General features: G+C 42.1%; 1 protein-coding gene across 1 annotated transcript in view; it reads left to right on the forward strand.

Annotated features, from left to right (window-relative positions):
- The first annotated feature begins 463 nt into the window (after positions 1-463).
- Positions 464-14,660, forward strand: part of HNRNPR (heterogeneous nuclear ribonucleoprotein R) — a 46,830-nt gene continuing 32,633 nt past the window's right edge. Inside the window, exon 1 of the mRNA XM_088451164.1 lies at positions 464-802. The gene's annotated coding sequence lies outside the window, so the exon portion shown is untranslated. The remainder of the gene's footprint in view (positions 803-14,660) is intronic.

A 14,660-nucleotide genomic window follows, 5' to 3' on the forward strand; every position in this document is an offset into this window, starting at 1 on the left:
ATGTACTAACTATTTTAGCTGCTGAATGCTAAATTTGCATATACCACACCTGTTCAATAGGCTCTACACACTTTAACCATTATGTAAATATAGTTATGAACTTTAATCTGAAGATGCTAATGAAAACACTGGACGTGTGTATATATATATATATATATATATATATATATATATATATATATATATATATACATACATATATATATATACACACACACCACACACATACAGTGTATGTTTTAAAATACCATTATAAAATGTACATGACAATTTTTAGAGAAATAAATGAGCCTTTGGGTATTTTTGTCTTGGTTTTCGATAACCATTAGTGACATTTCCAGTTAATGACTTTACCTATATGATATTTTGCATTGGATTAATCTAGGATTTCTGTGCGCCTGGTACAGATACATATGCAGGCGCTGCCTGACTACAGACACACCGAAGGCTGCAGCATTGTCTTTGTCGCACGAGCCTGAGCTCCCGGAGTATCCGCATGAAGAGATACAGTGACCCCACACTGCAACCACCTACACGGCTCGTACCACACAGCAGCATCTCTGTCACGTAACGTATCTGTCCCGTATCACGGTTGCTTAGTCCCGGGCCGTTCATCTCCCTTTCCCGCCCGTGCATCCCGGCCCCCAGGCAAAATCGGAAGGCCCCTGTTGTTGGATATTTACGACCCTGCACGTAGTCGCTGTGATTGGCTGCCGGCTACGGGAGAAGGAGGCGTGGCCAGGCGGGGGAGAGGCGCCATCTTTCCTGTATAGTGCAGGGGCTGCGGTTTGTCATCATTAGGGTAAGTGTGATCCCCGGGAACCGGGAATGTTACTCCCAGCTCATGTCTGTTACCTGGCAGCGTGCGCCACGGCACCGCCGCCGGCCGCTGTAGCAGTAGTAGGCGTGTTGCTACTGCTAGCTAATGAGCTGCCCCCAATCACTGCGAGCTGCAGATAAGAGGCGTCCGCTGCCGGTGCGGGTCTCCTCTGTGCCAGAATAATACTTTGCGTGCAATGTGATAAATATATATGTTTCTGTCGATGACATGATAAAGTATACTTTTCCATTTCGCCCACCAATAATAATTGAGAGTTACTTCTTTGTCATATGTCAGGGTGTACACTAGGCAAATGCTTTTTCTTTGTGTTGATGAATGAAACCATAATATAACATTATGCTCACCAGGTTATATTTTGATGTCAAGAGAATATGCATTTCTTTTTTCATTTGTAGTGAGTTTTAAATCTAACAAAATCCATAGTGTGTTGTACACCTGTCATGTTATTGCTATAAATCTAATGTTGATTTTGTTGGTACTAGAGTGGGGATGTAGTCGGCATCCCGGCGTGTAGGATGCCGACAGTCTGAATACTGTCGCCGAAATCCTGATAGCCGGCATCCCGAAGGTAAGTATCTTGGTGTTAGAGGGAGGTTAGGGTTAGGTAGCGTGGTTATGCTTCAGGGGTAGGGTTAGAATTAGGCACCGTGTAGGGAGTGTTAGGATTAGGGAAGAGGTGGTTAGGGTTTAGGCATCGGAAAGGGAGTGTTAGGTTTAGGGTGCATGAAGGGGGAGGTTAGGGTTAGGCACCAGGGAGGGGGGGGGTAGGAAAATACCTGTTTTTCCTATGGGTGTCGGGATTCTGACTGTCTGGATGCCGCTGTCTGTATTCTGACCAGCGGCATCCTGTCAGCCGGGATTTCATACCCACCCCCTCGTTCACGTTTGTAGTTCAGTCAGACTTGTCAACTCAATGATTTTCATTAAGGGAATATGCAAAAATCGTTCGTAGTTTAAAAAAATCGTTCATTACACTTTAAAAAATCTGACAGAAAATCGTTCATAAAATCTTTGTGTGTGTGTATGCAGCTTTAGAATCGCATGTAATGGAGCATACACACGGTCAGATTTGTCAGATGAACGATTGAACGATTTTTGACTGCATGAAAATGAATCTAATCGTCAAAGTCTGACTGCAAACACATCAGATGTCAGAAATCGTTATCTGACCATCGGGAACGCGCATCGTTGATCGTCCATCGTTCAGGTATGTCAGATATGTCAGATTTTCCTTCAGATATGAACGACTGAACGATTTTTACATAGTTATCGTTCATATCTGAAGGAAAAATCTGACCATGTGTATGCACCATAAGCATAATTTACTTTACTCATTTTTTCAGAATTTCTCAATAAGAATTTTTCGGCCTAGGAGTGCCGTGAAAAAAATACTGATGCTCTAGGGAACCGAGAATTTCTGTTTGCACCCTCCTGAAGTAATGCCACAATGCTAGTTGCAGGCTTACAGCATGCGCTAACAGCATCGTGCCCAGCACTTATGTCGGAAAATGCGTTTACCACGACTAAACCAATGGCATTAGGCACGCATGGCCAGACTTGAGTGCAGGGTGTAATGTGGGCAATTGAATATCTCCGGTCACTCATTTCTGGCAATATTCAATATCACATTCAATTGAATTCCATCTTTTGTGACATGTTTTTAGCAAAACTTTATTTTTGTAAAATGGGATTATATGGCAGTTTATAACTCAGTGGTTGCTACAGTGTTTATCTATATAAATTGAGTTCCTAAAAGTTATTATTCAATTCAATCTAAAAACAGTGGTAACCAATGATGTTGCACAAATTTCTATAGATTTTAAGACTTAATGAGCAAGAGTCTCCTACCATTTTCATGTTGCAATTTTCTTTTGCACTTTACCCACACCTTATCCTGAATGGAAGGTGGCTTATTGAATATGAATGCTGGCCAAGAAAATATGGCTAGAGAAACTAAAATATTCTCCTCAATCAGCACATCATCCCTTCTAAGAACCGACTTTACAATTTAATCTTCTACCACACCATTCAGTATCTGTTATGTCTTAAAAGGCTTTTGTTTTATTTTTCTTTAATAATCTCTAAATTTTAAACTTTCCTCTTGAGAAATTTATCTGCATTTGTTTCCTGTGGGGAGCGTGCTGTGCTAGGTCAATGTACTGATGTAATTAGAGAACAGAACAGCAATTTATTATCCACTTGTATCACCAATTATATTATGTGCCCTTTCAAATGTATTCATTTCATTATTAATCTTCCTCTTTATAATGATTATTTTGGATGTGTGATATCCAGCCATAAAATCATATTGTTCATAGGACTAGATCAGTCCCTCCAGTCACACAAGACTAGTTCAGCCTGGGAAATATTGCATGATGTAAGGTGAAGTGTTTCACTGCGACACCGTTTGAACTATTTTAAAATGCTGCTTTTTCTTGCTGTACATTTGTAGCATTCAAGTGGGCGGGATGTGTGAGGGTATCAATGATTCATTCTTCATAGACTATTACATTTTGCTTACTTAACTTTACATGTGTGCCTATTAAATGGTTGTCACTTGCTATTTGTAACAATCTTTGGGGCTTCGAAATTGTGTTTTAATTTAATGGGGGGATTTCAATTAGAAGCGAGAGAATGTAGCTCGCGAGATGAGTGCCCAGAGCTATTCAATTGTAAAACCACTTAAGTTGGGAGATGCAGCTTAGTCACTGTAAACACTATTTTCCTATTTAAGGGCCTGATTTAAAGATGTACGATGTTTAGCGGCGTGTGCAGAACGGGTCCTGCGATCACGCTAGCAGACCCCCCTAATTCGTAGCATGATTTACATGCAGTGTTATTTGGAGAGCGGAGTGTGGACGTGGCTGGTCACTGTTCCAGGAAACGGGGGCGTGTCGCTACTGTTTTCCGTGAGGGACGAGGCCGGAGTCGGCGGACGCAGTTCCGGCCTCTTATGTGACCAGCACCCGGTCAGGCTGCGGGTAGCTTCAGTTTCCTCAGCCTGGCAAAGGAATAACCATCATGACCATCAGTCGCAATGGTTGTGAGTAGGATCCCAGCCTGCGACGTCGGTCGTAGTGCTGGGACCACAAATGCAGCAAGGAGTTGTCTGACACCTCCTTTTGCATTTGCCTCAGAGATGGACGGTATTGCACAGCCGCTTGTGTGCAGCTCTGCAAATCCATCCATCTCTGAATCAGGCTCTAAGTGCCAGGTGTGATGCTGTTACCTGAGACTATCCCTGAGGCACTAGTTAGTACGGATTCCTACTCGTACCTCAGGAGAGTGCAAGCAGAAATTCGCTAGTTGCAGGATTACAATGAGGGTAATTGAATAAGCAGACATTCATCCCTAGAGCTACATCCCCTTGCGTCTAACACCTCGTTTCCGCTGACCGGAAAATCCCAGGTTATTGCACATGAACGCGCAACAACCCTGGATTTTTGTCAGTGGAAATGGTTCCAGACAGGAATCCTTCCTGGGTACCTAGCAGGGTTTTTTCCAGAAAGGACCCGGGTGAGCTGCAGTGGAAACGGGTAACCTGGATCATCCGACCTGGGTCCCGTTTAAAGCACGGGAGAGCCGCATTCCGGCACAAGAAGATGATGTAATCTCCAAGTGTCAGCACTACAACCATGTGCACTGTGAACGGCGCCGATCCGGGAATAACCTGGATCGGCATCACGGTGGAAAAGAGGACTATCTCAGGTCTGATCCATTTTGGAACTGTGTTCTAAATCACGGGTCACACTCGGTGCTTTGGTGGAAAAGTGGTATAATTGAATTCCACCCAATATATATCTTTATGGGTTCTATGATTGAAATCGGATGCATTTGGCCTTTTGTAATTTCATTACTGTTACTAGGTGAGGTCTAGCTGTTGCCCCATTGGATCTATGAGCCTACGTATTTCTGCTAATTTGTGAGTGGAGCAGGATGCATGCAATAGCTCTACTTAATCCATTTTATAACTTGTCTTAATTTGGGAGTTCATTTTTTAATGAAGACAAACTATATCAACATGTAGAACTGACACTTAAAACTATTTTTATGCAGTAGATGCTATGTAAGGGTATTCAATGAAATAATTTTCCAGGGTAGTGTTGCCTTGATATTAAAAAGAAACAAATAATATAAGATAGAGGCACAGCTACAAAGGCCTGATTGAAAAGCACCATGGCAGTGTTACAGTAGAGGTTTGTTTATTGCGTATGAACTTCCCAAAACTCTTATTGTACAGCAGGAGGAGGTCTTCTCCTTAGTTTTTCAATGCCAGTTTTTTTTCTCTGGAGACTTGAAAACCAGCATGCAGCTAAGGGTAATGCAGTCCATACATCTACGGCCCTCGTCCCCCGTTCTTCCAATCCGTGGATGGTCTGCCATTGATGATCGTGGAAATTTAACCTGTAAAAAATCCCCATTTCACCGAGTCCAACCATTTTCAGGTCTGGTACGGGGAATTGAGACTTTTCACAATGTTGAATGGCTCCGGTTCCCCATCCCCACTGTAGGCAGAATGGGGAATTGCCACGATAGTGGCTAGATGTATGGGCCCCTTAAGAGTGGTCTGTCTATCAGTGGCTGTACTTGTGAATACAACGACATGCCATGTGGGGCAAATCTGGTTTATGGCATGACACATTTTACAGAACTTTCAGGATAATGGTGCATACACACTGGACGATCGTCAACGATAACGATATCGTTGAACGATCTTCCGGGTGTGCTGGATGATCGTCCAGCACACCACCAACGACCCGCGATCAAAGATTGCGGGTCCCTTTAGTGACCTGATATTGACCAGGTTTGCCTGCATGCACGGTCGATGGACGATTTCTTTATTGTCCATACGTGCCCGCACATCGCAGGTCGTTTTTGGGTTGGAGGCACCGAAAAATGCACAATATGATCGATATCGTTATCATGCATTTTAATCGTACCGTATGTACGCACCTTAACACGCTAGAATTACTGTTTTTTGTGATCATACACCAGGGGCTGACTGACAACTCAATTGAATGCGATGTTGTTTATTTCCAGGAATGAGTGCTCGGAGCAGTTCAATTGTCCGCGTTGTCAGCACTTAAGTTTCGAGATACGTACAGTTAAGTGCCTCTGATATATGGGGTGACCCAACACATAACTCATCATTCCCTTGGTCCCTCTCCATCTTGCGGAATGCTTCAACTTCATGTACTATTACGGACCACTCCAACTATCCACCAATTTGTATGCAGCCCTCCAACAACTGTGATTGATGAATCGCAGGCACCATTTACGAATAAGCACTGTAGCAGTTGTTCACAGGGTCTGACCCCTGTAACAGTGTGGACAAAGAAGTCACTTTGAGTCACTGACGCTGACTGCATGATGATGTGGCCAGGAGGCAGGCAGAGAATGCAGCCCGGCCGCTCTGATTGTGTGCTAAAACCCAATAGGGGCTGCCCGGGAGCATCCTCTGCCTGCCCCCTAGTCTTCAGGCATGCAATTGCAGCGTAACCTGCAGCCGCAGATCATCAGTGCTCTACCAGCACAGGGGGCAGATGCCACCCTGGCCCCCCAACTTGGCTTGCCTTTGTCATACAAAAACATGATCAGATGAGTTTCTCTCTGTAGGCCCTGTGAGAAGCTCTGCTATATAAACTATTTACCCCTACACTGCAAGAGTGCAAATGGGGGTTGAGACTTATAATCAAGCCCTTCCCCTCCATCAAGTATTTTATCAACTTGCCATGGCATTGAGTACCACCCCTTCCAGGCACTACATCACAGAAACTTTCAAAGGCCAAAAAGTGGGGAAGAGAGAATTAGCAGTGTTCTATCTTCCCATCCTGCCTTTAGTAAACTTAGGGGAAATGTCATTTGAAAGAGAGGAGCCCTCTCTTCCAAAGGCTGTAGCCCCTTATTAGTTATTTTATGGTGGTCATCATAGTGTGAGCATACGTGGGAACTTGTATATGAATCACAATCTTAAGGTGCCTATCCACTAGACGATTAAAATGAGTGATTGAACGATAACGATATAGTTGGATAATCGCTTGAAAATCGTTTGCAGATTGTTTAAAAAATGTCTAAAATGACCAGCGATGCGTGCTCCCGCTGGTCGTTTAGACATCTGTCATCGAGCAAACATGCTGTACAACCTGACGATAATGTCAGGTTCAGCATGTTTGCAGATGATTGATGTGCCTTCACTGAATGACTGCTCGTTCAGTGTAGGCACATCACAGACTGACAAACGACAATGTCGTAACAGTGCAGTCTTTTGCCTGTCTTCTAGTGGATAGGCACCTTTAGGATAAACAGAACTGTGTCATGATGTATTTAATATCTATCCTGCATTATGTTATTTGAAAAAAACATTCCTTTGTAAAAAGCCAGTATTATTTCCTGCCAAATGCTTCCGTTGAGACACTTAATTGGTTCTATGGTGTGTGCATGTGTTTGCAGGGTGCATGGAAACGACTGTGCATGCTGTATTTTATGCATGTAAAAAGTTACTTCTGTTGACATGCTGTACCTATAATGCCTGCACGTTGTGGTCATAAGGGTGACTGAAGATATACATTTAAAGTGGCATTATGTCATCCAGAGTCTGCATATGGTTTAAAGATACTTTTTAACTTTACCTTCATGTGATTGCATTTTGAGAAATTGTTCCATCTATTTTGGTTTTAATAGTATTATACTATTGGCAATTATTCTTATGGTGTTTGGGAAGAGTAGATTCTCTTAGAAATATATATTGTCACTCAGAAGAATTGAAACAACCTTTGTGAGCATGTTTATATCCATCTGTAGTGCCTTATTATCAGACCATTAATACATCCAAGGCTAAAGCTGGGTACACACTGACATCGCATTGGCTGTGCTGCACAGCGGATGGACAGATATGTCTGCAAACATAGCTGTCCATTGGCAGGTGTGTACGGGCGGTCTGCAGACCGCACGTACACACAGCGGGCCCGTCGGGACACGCCCCTTGGTCGCTGGGAACCGCAGTAAGACAGATGATGGCCGTTCAGTGTGTATGAACGACCATCATCTGCAGATATATCTGCAGATCACTCGATCTGCAGATATGTCTGTCAGGTGTGTACCCACCTTTAAGGTGGGTACACACCTGACAAATATATCTGCAGATCGAGTGATCTGCAGATGATGGTCGTTCATACACACTGAACGGCCATCATCTTCTTGTGTCCCGCCCCCTCCTCGCTGCTGCCGCTGTGTGTGTGTGTACGGGCGGTCTACCGACCGCCCGTACACACCTGCCGGTGGACAGATATGTCTGCAGACATATCTGTCCATCCGCTGTTCAGCATAGCCAATGCAATATGTCGGTGAACGACATATCGTGGGTACACACTGGCCGATGTGCAGCAGATATATTGGCCGATAATTGATCGGCCAATGTATCTGTCAGTGTATACCCAGCATTATACAGTATTAGAAAATGTGTATTTTTCTCTTCTTCATTTTATATATTATATAACTACGTGGGAGGTTCACATCGTTCACGTAACAGGTATCATTTGAACTATACCAGCATTTTGACTCTTTTGTAAAGTGTAAGGCCGGAAACATACTAGAACGATTTGTTGTTTCCAGGCATATTGGAACAACAAATCGTGAAGATCATTCAGTGTACACTGGCAATTGCCAGTTGGCCGTGTTGCAGAGTCAATCAAAATATATCGTGTTCAATGCCATGCTGCTAATTGCATTGTCATTTTACATTGCGCCGTCGTACCACTGCATCGTGCGATATTGGCCGGCGAACTGGCTGGGAACACATCGTTCTGATGTGTACACGGCTTAAGACAAAGCTTTGGTCTATTTGTTGCTTCCAACCTGTGCACACCAGACAATCTCAACCTGCACTGCAGAAAATGTAGAAGAAGTGGGGTGAGTCAGTTGTTTACAAGGTGGCTTTTATTTTTCAGGACGCCTGACGGAGCAATTCAATTGTTGCTCCGTTCGTATGTGATGGCCACCGGCACAAACATTTAAGAGGTTATGAGCAAAAATGTGCATTAAACCGGTGGTTAGGGTGCTCTAACCGGAATTTGGGCACCCTAACCAGTACTTTAGACTGGTTTAACCGTTTTACACGGCTAAACCCGGCCTAATAGGGTGTGAAGACCACAATAATTAATGAGCGCCCAGTACAATTGAATTGCAACACTAGGCACCATTAATTATCATTGCCTACACAACAATTGAATCGCCGTCAAAGAGGCACATTTGTTTAAAAGAGCTGAGTCTCCTCTTTCAAATAATTTGTTCATTTAGTAGTTACTTTCTGACAATAACACCAAGTACTACAGAAAGTTTTAAGTCTAGAGATGGGGTTCCTAATGCCCAGATATCCCCCATCCTGGCATCACTAAACACAGAGGTCGCCTCATTTGATGTGGGGTGTTTTTTCCTTTTTAAAATGATTCGCCTTGTAAGGCTACCATAATACTATTAAACCTATGTAGAATATGCCTTTTTGGAAGGGACAGTGTGGAAAACAAATACATCTGAAATGTGACTTTATTTTCCATAAACAAAAAGTGTTTTGCTTTTAATACACCACGGACAGTGTAATGGTTAGCGTTACTGTGTCACAGCACTTGGGTTTGATTCCTACCATAGCCCTAAATGTGTGGAGTTAGTATATTTTCCCTGTGCTTGCGTGGGTTTCCTTTGGGTACTCTGCTTTCCTGCCACATTCCAAAAATATAATGGTAGTGGCTCCCAAAATAAAACTGACCATAGTGTTTGTGACTACATGTAGAAGGGAATATACTGTAGATTGCAAGCTCCACTGGGGCAGGGACTGATGTGAATGGCTAAATATTCTCCATACAGTGCTGTGGAATATGTGTGCTATATTAATAACCTTTCCATTTTATATTTTGGGGTTAAACATGCCGAGATGCTGCAGCTTGCTAAAGCCACCAATAATAAAAGAAAAATATACACTTCTCTTGTAATATACCTCACAAACCTATATAGCTTTTCCACTGCTACAAAATCCATTCTTCTCCAGCTGTGAGCACATGAGTCTCTTACTTGAACAGAGGTGCTGCAAGTGGCAGATGTCTGTATCATGGAAAAAAACCTCTTTGTCTCCTGAATGGTTTTATGAGCTATTTTAGCTTTGGCCGGTCTCATGCTGGGGAGAGAATGCTTTGGTGTCACATTACATTGGAAAATGTTGCTTCGGTGGCGTATGTGATATATATATAACTTATACATGCATATTGCATTCTTCAAATGTTGGCTTTGTGATGATGTGGTAAGAGAGGTTTTCATATGACAATTCTTGTAGGTTATTTTTGTGTAACAATGCTGAATTGTGGACCAATGCCTAGATTTCAGCCAAAGCTTTCTGCATGTCTTGCAGGCTTTCACTTAAATAGTTTGCAGGAATCTACAAAGTTCACCAAAATCCTGGAGCAATTTCCTAAAGCTAGGTGCCAAGAGTCCTCACTCGGAGTGTGTACAGCATGCATTGCTGAAAAGGGGGTGGAATCTTTTCAAATATTAGACGTGTGCCAGGTATTACAATGCTCATTACAAAAAGAAATGCAGAATACCCACGCTATTTGTTTGGATCTACAAATCCAAATTTGAACTACAATCAGCACGGTTTCCTCCAGCAACAGCTCACAAAATAGGAAACAACGGGCAAATCCCTAAAAGTACACTAACTAGAAAAGAGGTCGAAGTGCATTTATCGTAAGGATATCAGGAGATTCACAATATTACTTTGTATACATTGTGCAACGATAAAAAGACTACTGTAAGTCAGGGCTCGACAAATCCCAGGTGCCAGGTCGCCATGGCTACCAGATTTTGCAGTGAGGGAAGAAGCAGATCCGCATCAGCTCTGGCGGAGATAGTGCCTATAGTATTGGGGTGTTCATATAATGCACAGGAGTGCATGTGCTGAGTGTCGCCTTTGGTGACTGCTCTGCCTGTGTCCGTCCCGGCCTGCGCTGACGACTCCTCTCCATACTGGCCTGCTCTGATCCCTGTTGTCTGTGCCTGTCTAGCTAGGCTGGTCCTACTGTACGTCCCAGCTGTCTACTGTCTCCTATCTCTAGCTTCATAGAGCTCTCTGGCAGTAGGGTCTATGCATGGCCAGGGATTGCGGAGCAGCTTCAGTGGGATAGTGGTGTGACCATGAGGGTGAGGGGGTATGTTGTACTTTCTGGCACCATTGTTTTATGTGAAATGTGGTCCGGTATTACTGGAGGGTGGAGCAGGAGAGCTGTGCAGAGCAGTGAGGGAGCCTCCATTTTTCTGTATCCATTCAACTGTTACCATTTTGTGGACTAGTATAGTGTGTATAAAGGTTGAATAACACACAGAGCTGTGTTCCTTACTCACTCCTGTAATTTTTTTGAGGGGGTGGAGGTCTGGCTCCTACAATTTCATCCTGGCTCCTAGATTTTAGAAAAATTTGTCAAGCCTTGCTGTAAGTATATTGTTACAGTCACAATGGTCCTAGTCACTATGGGCACGATTCAATTAAACGTGAAGTGAATAGCGCCGGGAATGAGATCCCGGAGCTATTCAATTCTGCGAGAAGTTAGGTCGGGGAAGGATCATTCTCGCACCTTAAACAGGGTGTTTAGGTGCGAGAGTGGGCATTCTCCGACTAAACTTCCTGGCGCGATGCTGTTTTCACACCGCTTAGGGCAGAAAACAGCATCGCGCCTGGACTATTGTCAGATTTCTGCTCGCATCCCCGGAGGGATGCATGGAGAAATCCTAGTCGGGCTTAGCAGCGCATATGAATTGAATAGCTCCGGCAGCTGATTCCCGGTGCTATTCACTTCGCATTGAATAGAATCGTGCCCTATGTGGGGACAATAATAGCACTTGTATATGAATAATCCACATTCTGCAACTCCTTTAATAATGATATAATTTCTATCATATGCTTATATAGGCAAACAATCATTTACAAGATGGTGATTGATAAAGAGGGTACCTATAGGACCCTTTTGTCTTCTTGTGGCCCTCAGGTGGTATCCTTTACTACCCATTTATAAGAAGCGATGCAATTAATACTGTGCTGATAGGAATAAATTATTTCTATACATTGATATGAGAAGAAAACACTTCATTCAAATGAATGTAAATCTTGAAATTGATATTGGAACAATATACTTAAATCTATAACAATGGTCTTTTATGACTTTTAATGATTAATATGAAATATAGAGTGCTGAATAAACCAATTCTGGTAAAAATAATCTAGCAAGTAATCAAAGATTATTGATAGGATCAAATTTATTATAGTATTTATAATCTTGGATATACTTTTTAATGATTCTGCCATTATTTTAATCTTAATTTTATTTTTTATTATAAAAAGCATGATTACATTATAATTACATCCTGTTTGGATGTGTATTTTGCTTTGTATTGTTCTTAGAGAATTCCGATATATTGATTTATTAATCCAATGTATAAAGAGTTAACTCCATTGGAAGCTAATTAGCACCTCTCCATAAGCACTATAAGAGAACATTTATACTAACGGAGATTAATTTTGCTTTAAAAATGTCTACAACCCATTGATGAAATGGGTCACTTAAATTATGTTCTGTAGTGCACAACAGATATTCACATACGAAGTGACCCCCACATTTGTTACTTAGTGACTGCAAGAAGCCACAGCAGTGATTCCAGTCTACGGACTTGTATTGAAAGACCCATATTTTTAGGAACTACACTTTGCACACTTTTGCCTTGCAGGATCCCTGATAGGGTAACGCCTACTATCGATGGCGGTCTATTGCTTGCACCAGCTGGGTGGAATTGATACTCGAGACAGACATATATCAGCAAGAATACTATTGCAAGTTTTCGAACTTTGCAATGGGCATGATTCTATTCAATGTGAAGTGAATAGCGGTGGTTATCAGCTGCCGGAGCTATTCAATTCACATGTGCTGCTAAGCCCGACTAGGATTTATTTTCGCATCCCTCCAGGGTTGCGAGCAGAAATCCAATAAAAGTCCAGGCGCAATGTTGTCTTCTGCCCTTAGCGCCTGGAAAACAGCATCGTGCCGGGAAGGTTAGTCAGAGAATGCACGTTCTCGCGCCTAAACACCCTGTTTAAGGCACAAGAACGAGCCGTCCCCGACCTAACTTCTTGCAGAATTGAATAGGTCCGGGAGCTTATTCACGTCGCGTTTATTTGAATCGTGCTCAATGTCTGCCTTTTCCACTTGTAAACCTTGTTACCTCCCAAGCTAATGTGCATTATTTATCTGCTGTGAAACTTGTTTCAACCTATTGCGAAGGGGGGTAGGGAAAAACTAGTTAAGCGATTTCAACCATTCTTTAACTTATACTATCTCTCGGTTTTGATGCTCCTGTTTTTGCTGGGACTTTGTTGTCTATCCAGTGGATCATGTCTCCTAACAATGTATTACAAGTTGAATGTTCTAGAGAATTGATAAATATGTGAAGTCTTCGCAGTTGGCTATCACCTTCTTAGAAATTATTCATTGTTTTGCTTGATTAAGCATATGGGTGAAAAAACATTATTATTGTTATTGTCAAATATAGATTATTGAAATACAAACTTATTTATTTTAATTTGTATAAATACCCTAAGCATGGAGGAAGAAAGAAAAGACACAAGTGTTTTGTAAACAACTGCCAATGTTTACTAAGTTGATGTAACATAATATGAAATGCCTAACCACATATTGTAATACATTGGTGAACATTTTATTTGTTTTGCAATTTATTTTTATTGAGAACCAATATCAAATAAAATAAACATGCTATATCCGGTACAGAAACAGCAAATCATATCGTAATACAGTCGGCATAATGTCAGAGAAAGAACAATAAATATTGGTCACATTTTATAAGTAAATAACACTTTACAAAAACACGAAAAAGGAAATAAAAAAAGAAAAAGGAAATAACCTCACTGCCAGGAAAAAGATTATAAAGCAATACAAAGAAAATAAATATAAGTGAGTAGCCTATCAAAGCATTTAACTGCACCCTTGAAGGAGGACATAAACCTCTCTCCACTTCACCATCCCATCCCCTCACAAAGCGATTTGTAATGATTAGATTCCTTATTTTTATAAGGGTACCAGATCGCTGTGAAGTCTTGCCGACCAGGTTGTAGAGGTAATATGATGTCATCCATAGACCATAGCGGTCCAGTCGAGCAAACCATTCTATCATGGTGGGGATAGTAGCAGACCTCCAATGTACGTAATGGGATGACTACCTTTGAGGCACTAAGTATATGCCACAGAAAGGTTTTTTTAAAAAGTGCCTGTGGTCTACGTAGGAGGTTTAGAAGCCAGAAACTGGGACAGGAGGGCAAATCTTCCTGTAGAATAATACCTGCTGTCTCTATAACCTTATCCCAAAAAGGTCGCAATAATGGACACTCCCACCAGATATGTAAAGGAGTACCCAATGCTACATTACATCTCCAGCACAAATTGGGGACCTCCAGTATACATTTTAGCCAATAGACTGGGACATCTGTACCATCGAGAGAAAACTTTGTAGTGCATTTCTACTGCTAACATATTGAGTGAACTGGAAAATGTGTTACTAAAAATATCCGGCCAATCCCCCTCCCCCACCAAACCCTGCAAATCTATCTCCCAGTCCCTTGTGCATTTAGGGCGGGTAGAAAAGAGGTGGTCAACAAGCAATTTATAAATTAAAGACAGAGGATGAGAAGGATAGGAGTGGGACATGCACATTGTTTCAAATGAGGTGAGCCCACGGCCATAAGCGTTAGTGAATCTCAGACCTATGAGAAAGT

This window comes from Taudactylus pleione, unplaced genomic scaffold (genome assembly GCF_031769625.1).
Source record: "Taudactylus pleione unplaced genomic scaffold, aTauple2 ptg000539l, whole genome shotgun sequence".
Taxonomy (NCBI): Eukaryota; Metazoa; Chordata; class Amphibia; order Anura; family Myobatrachidae; genus Taudactylus; species Taudactylus pleione.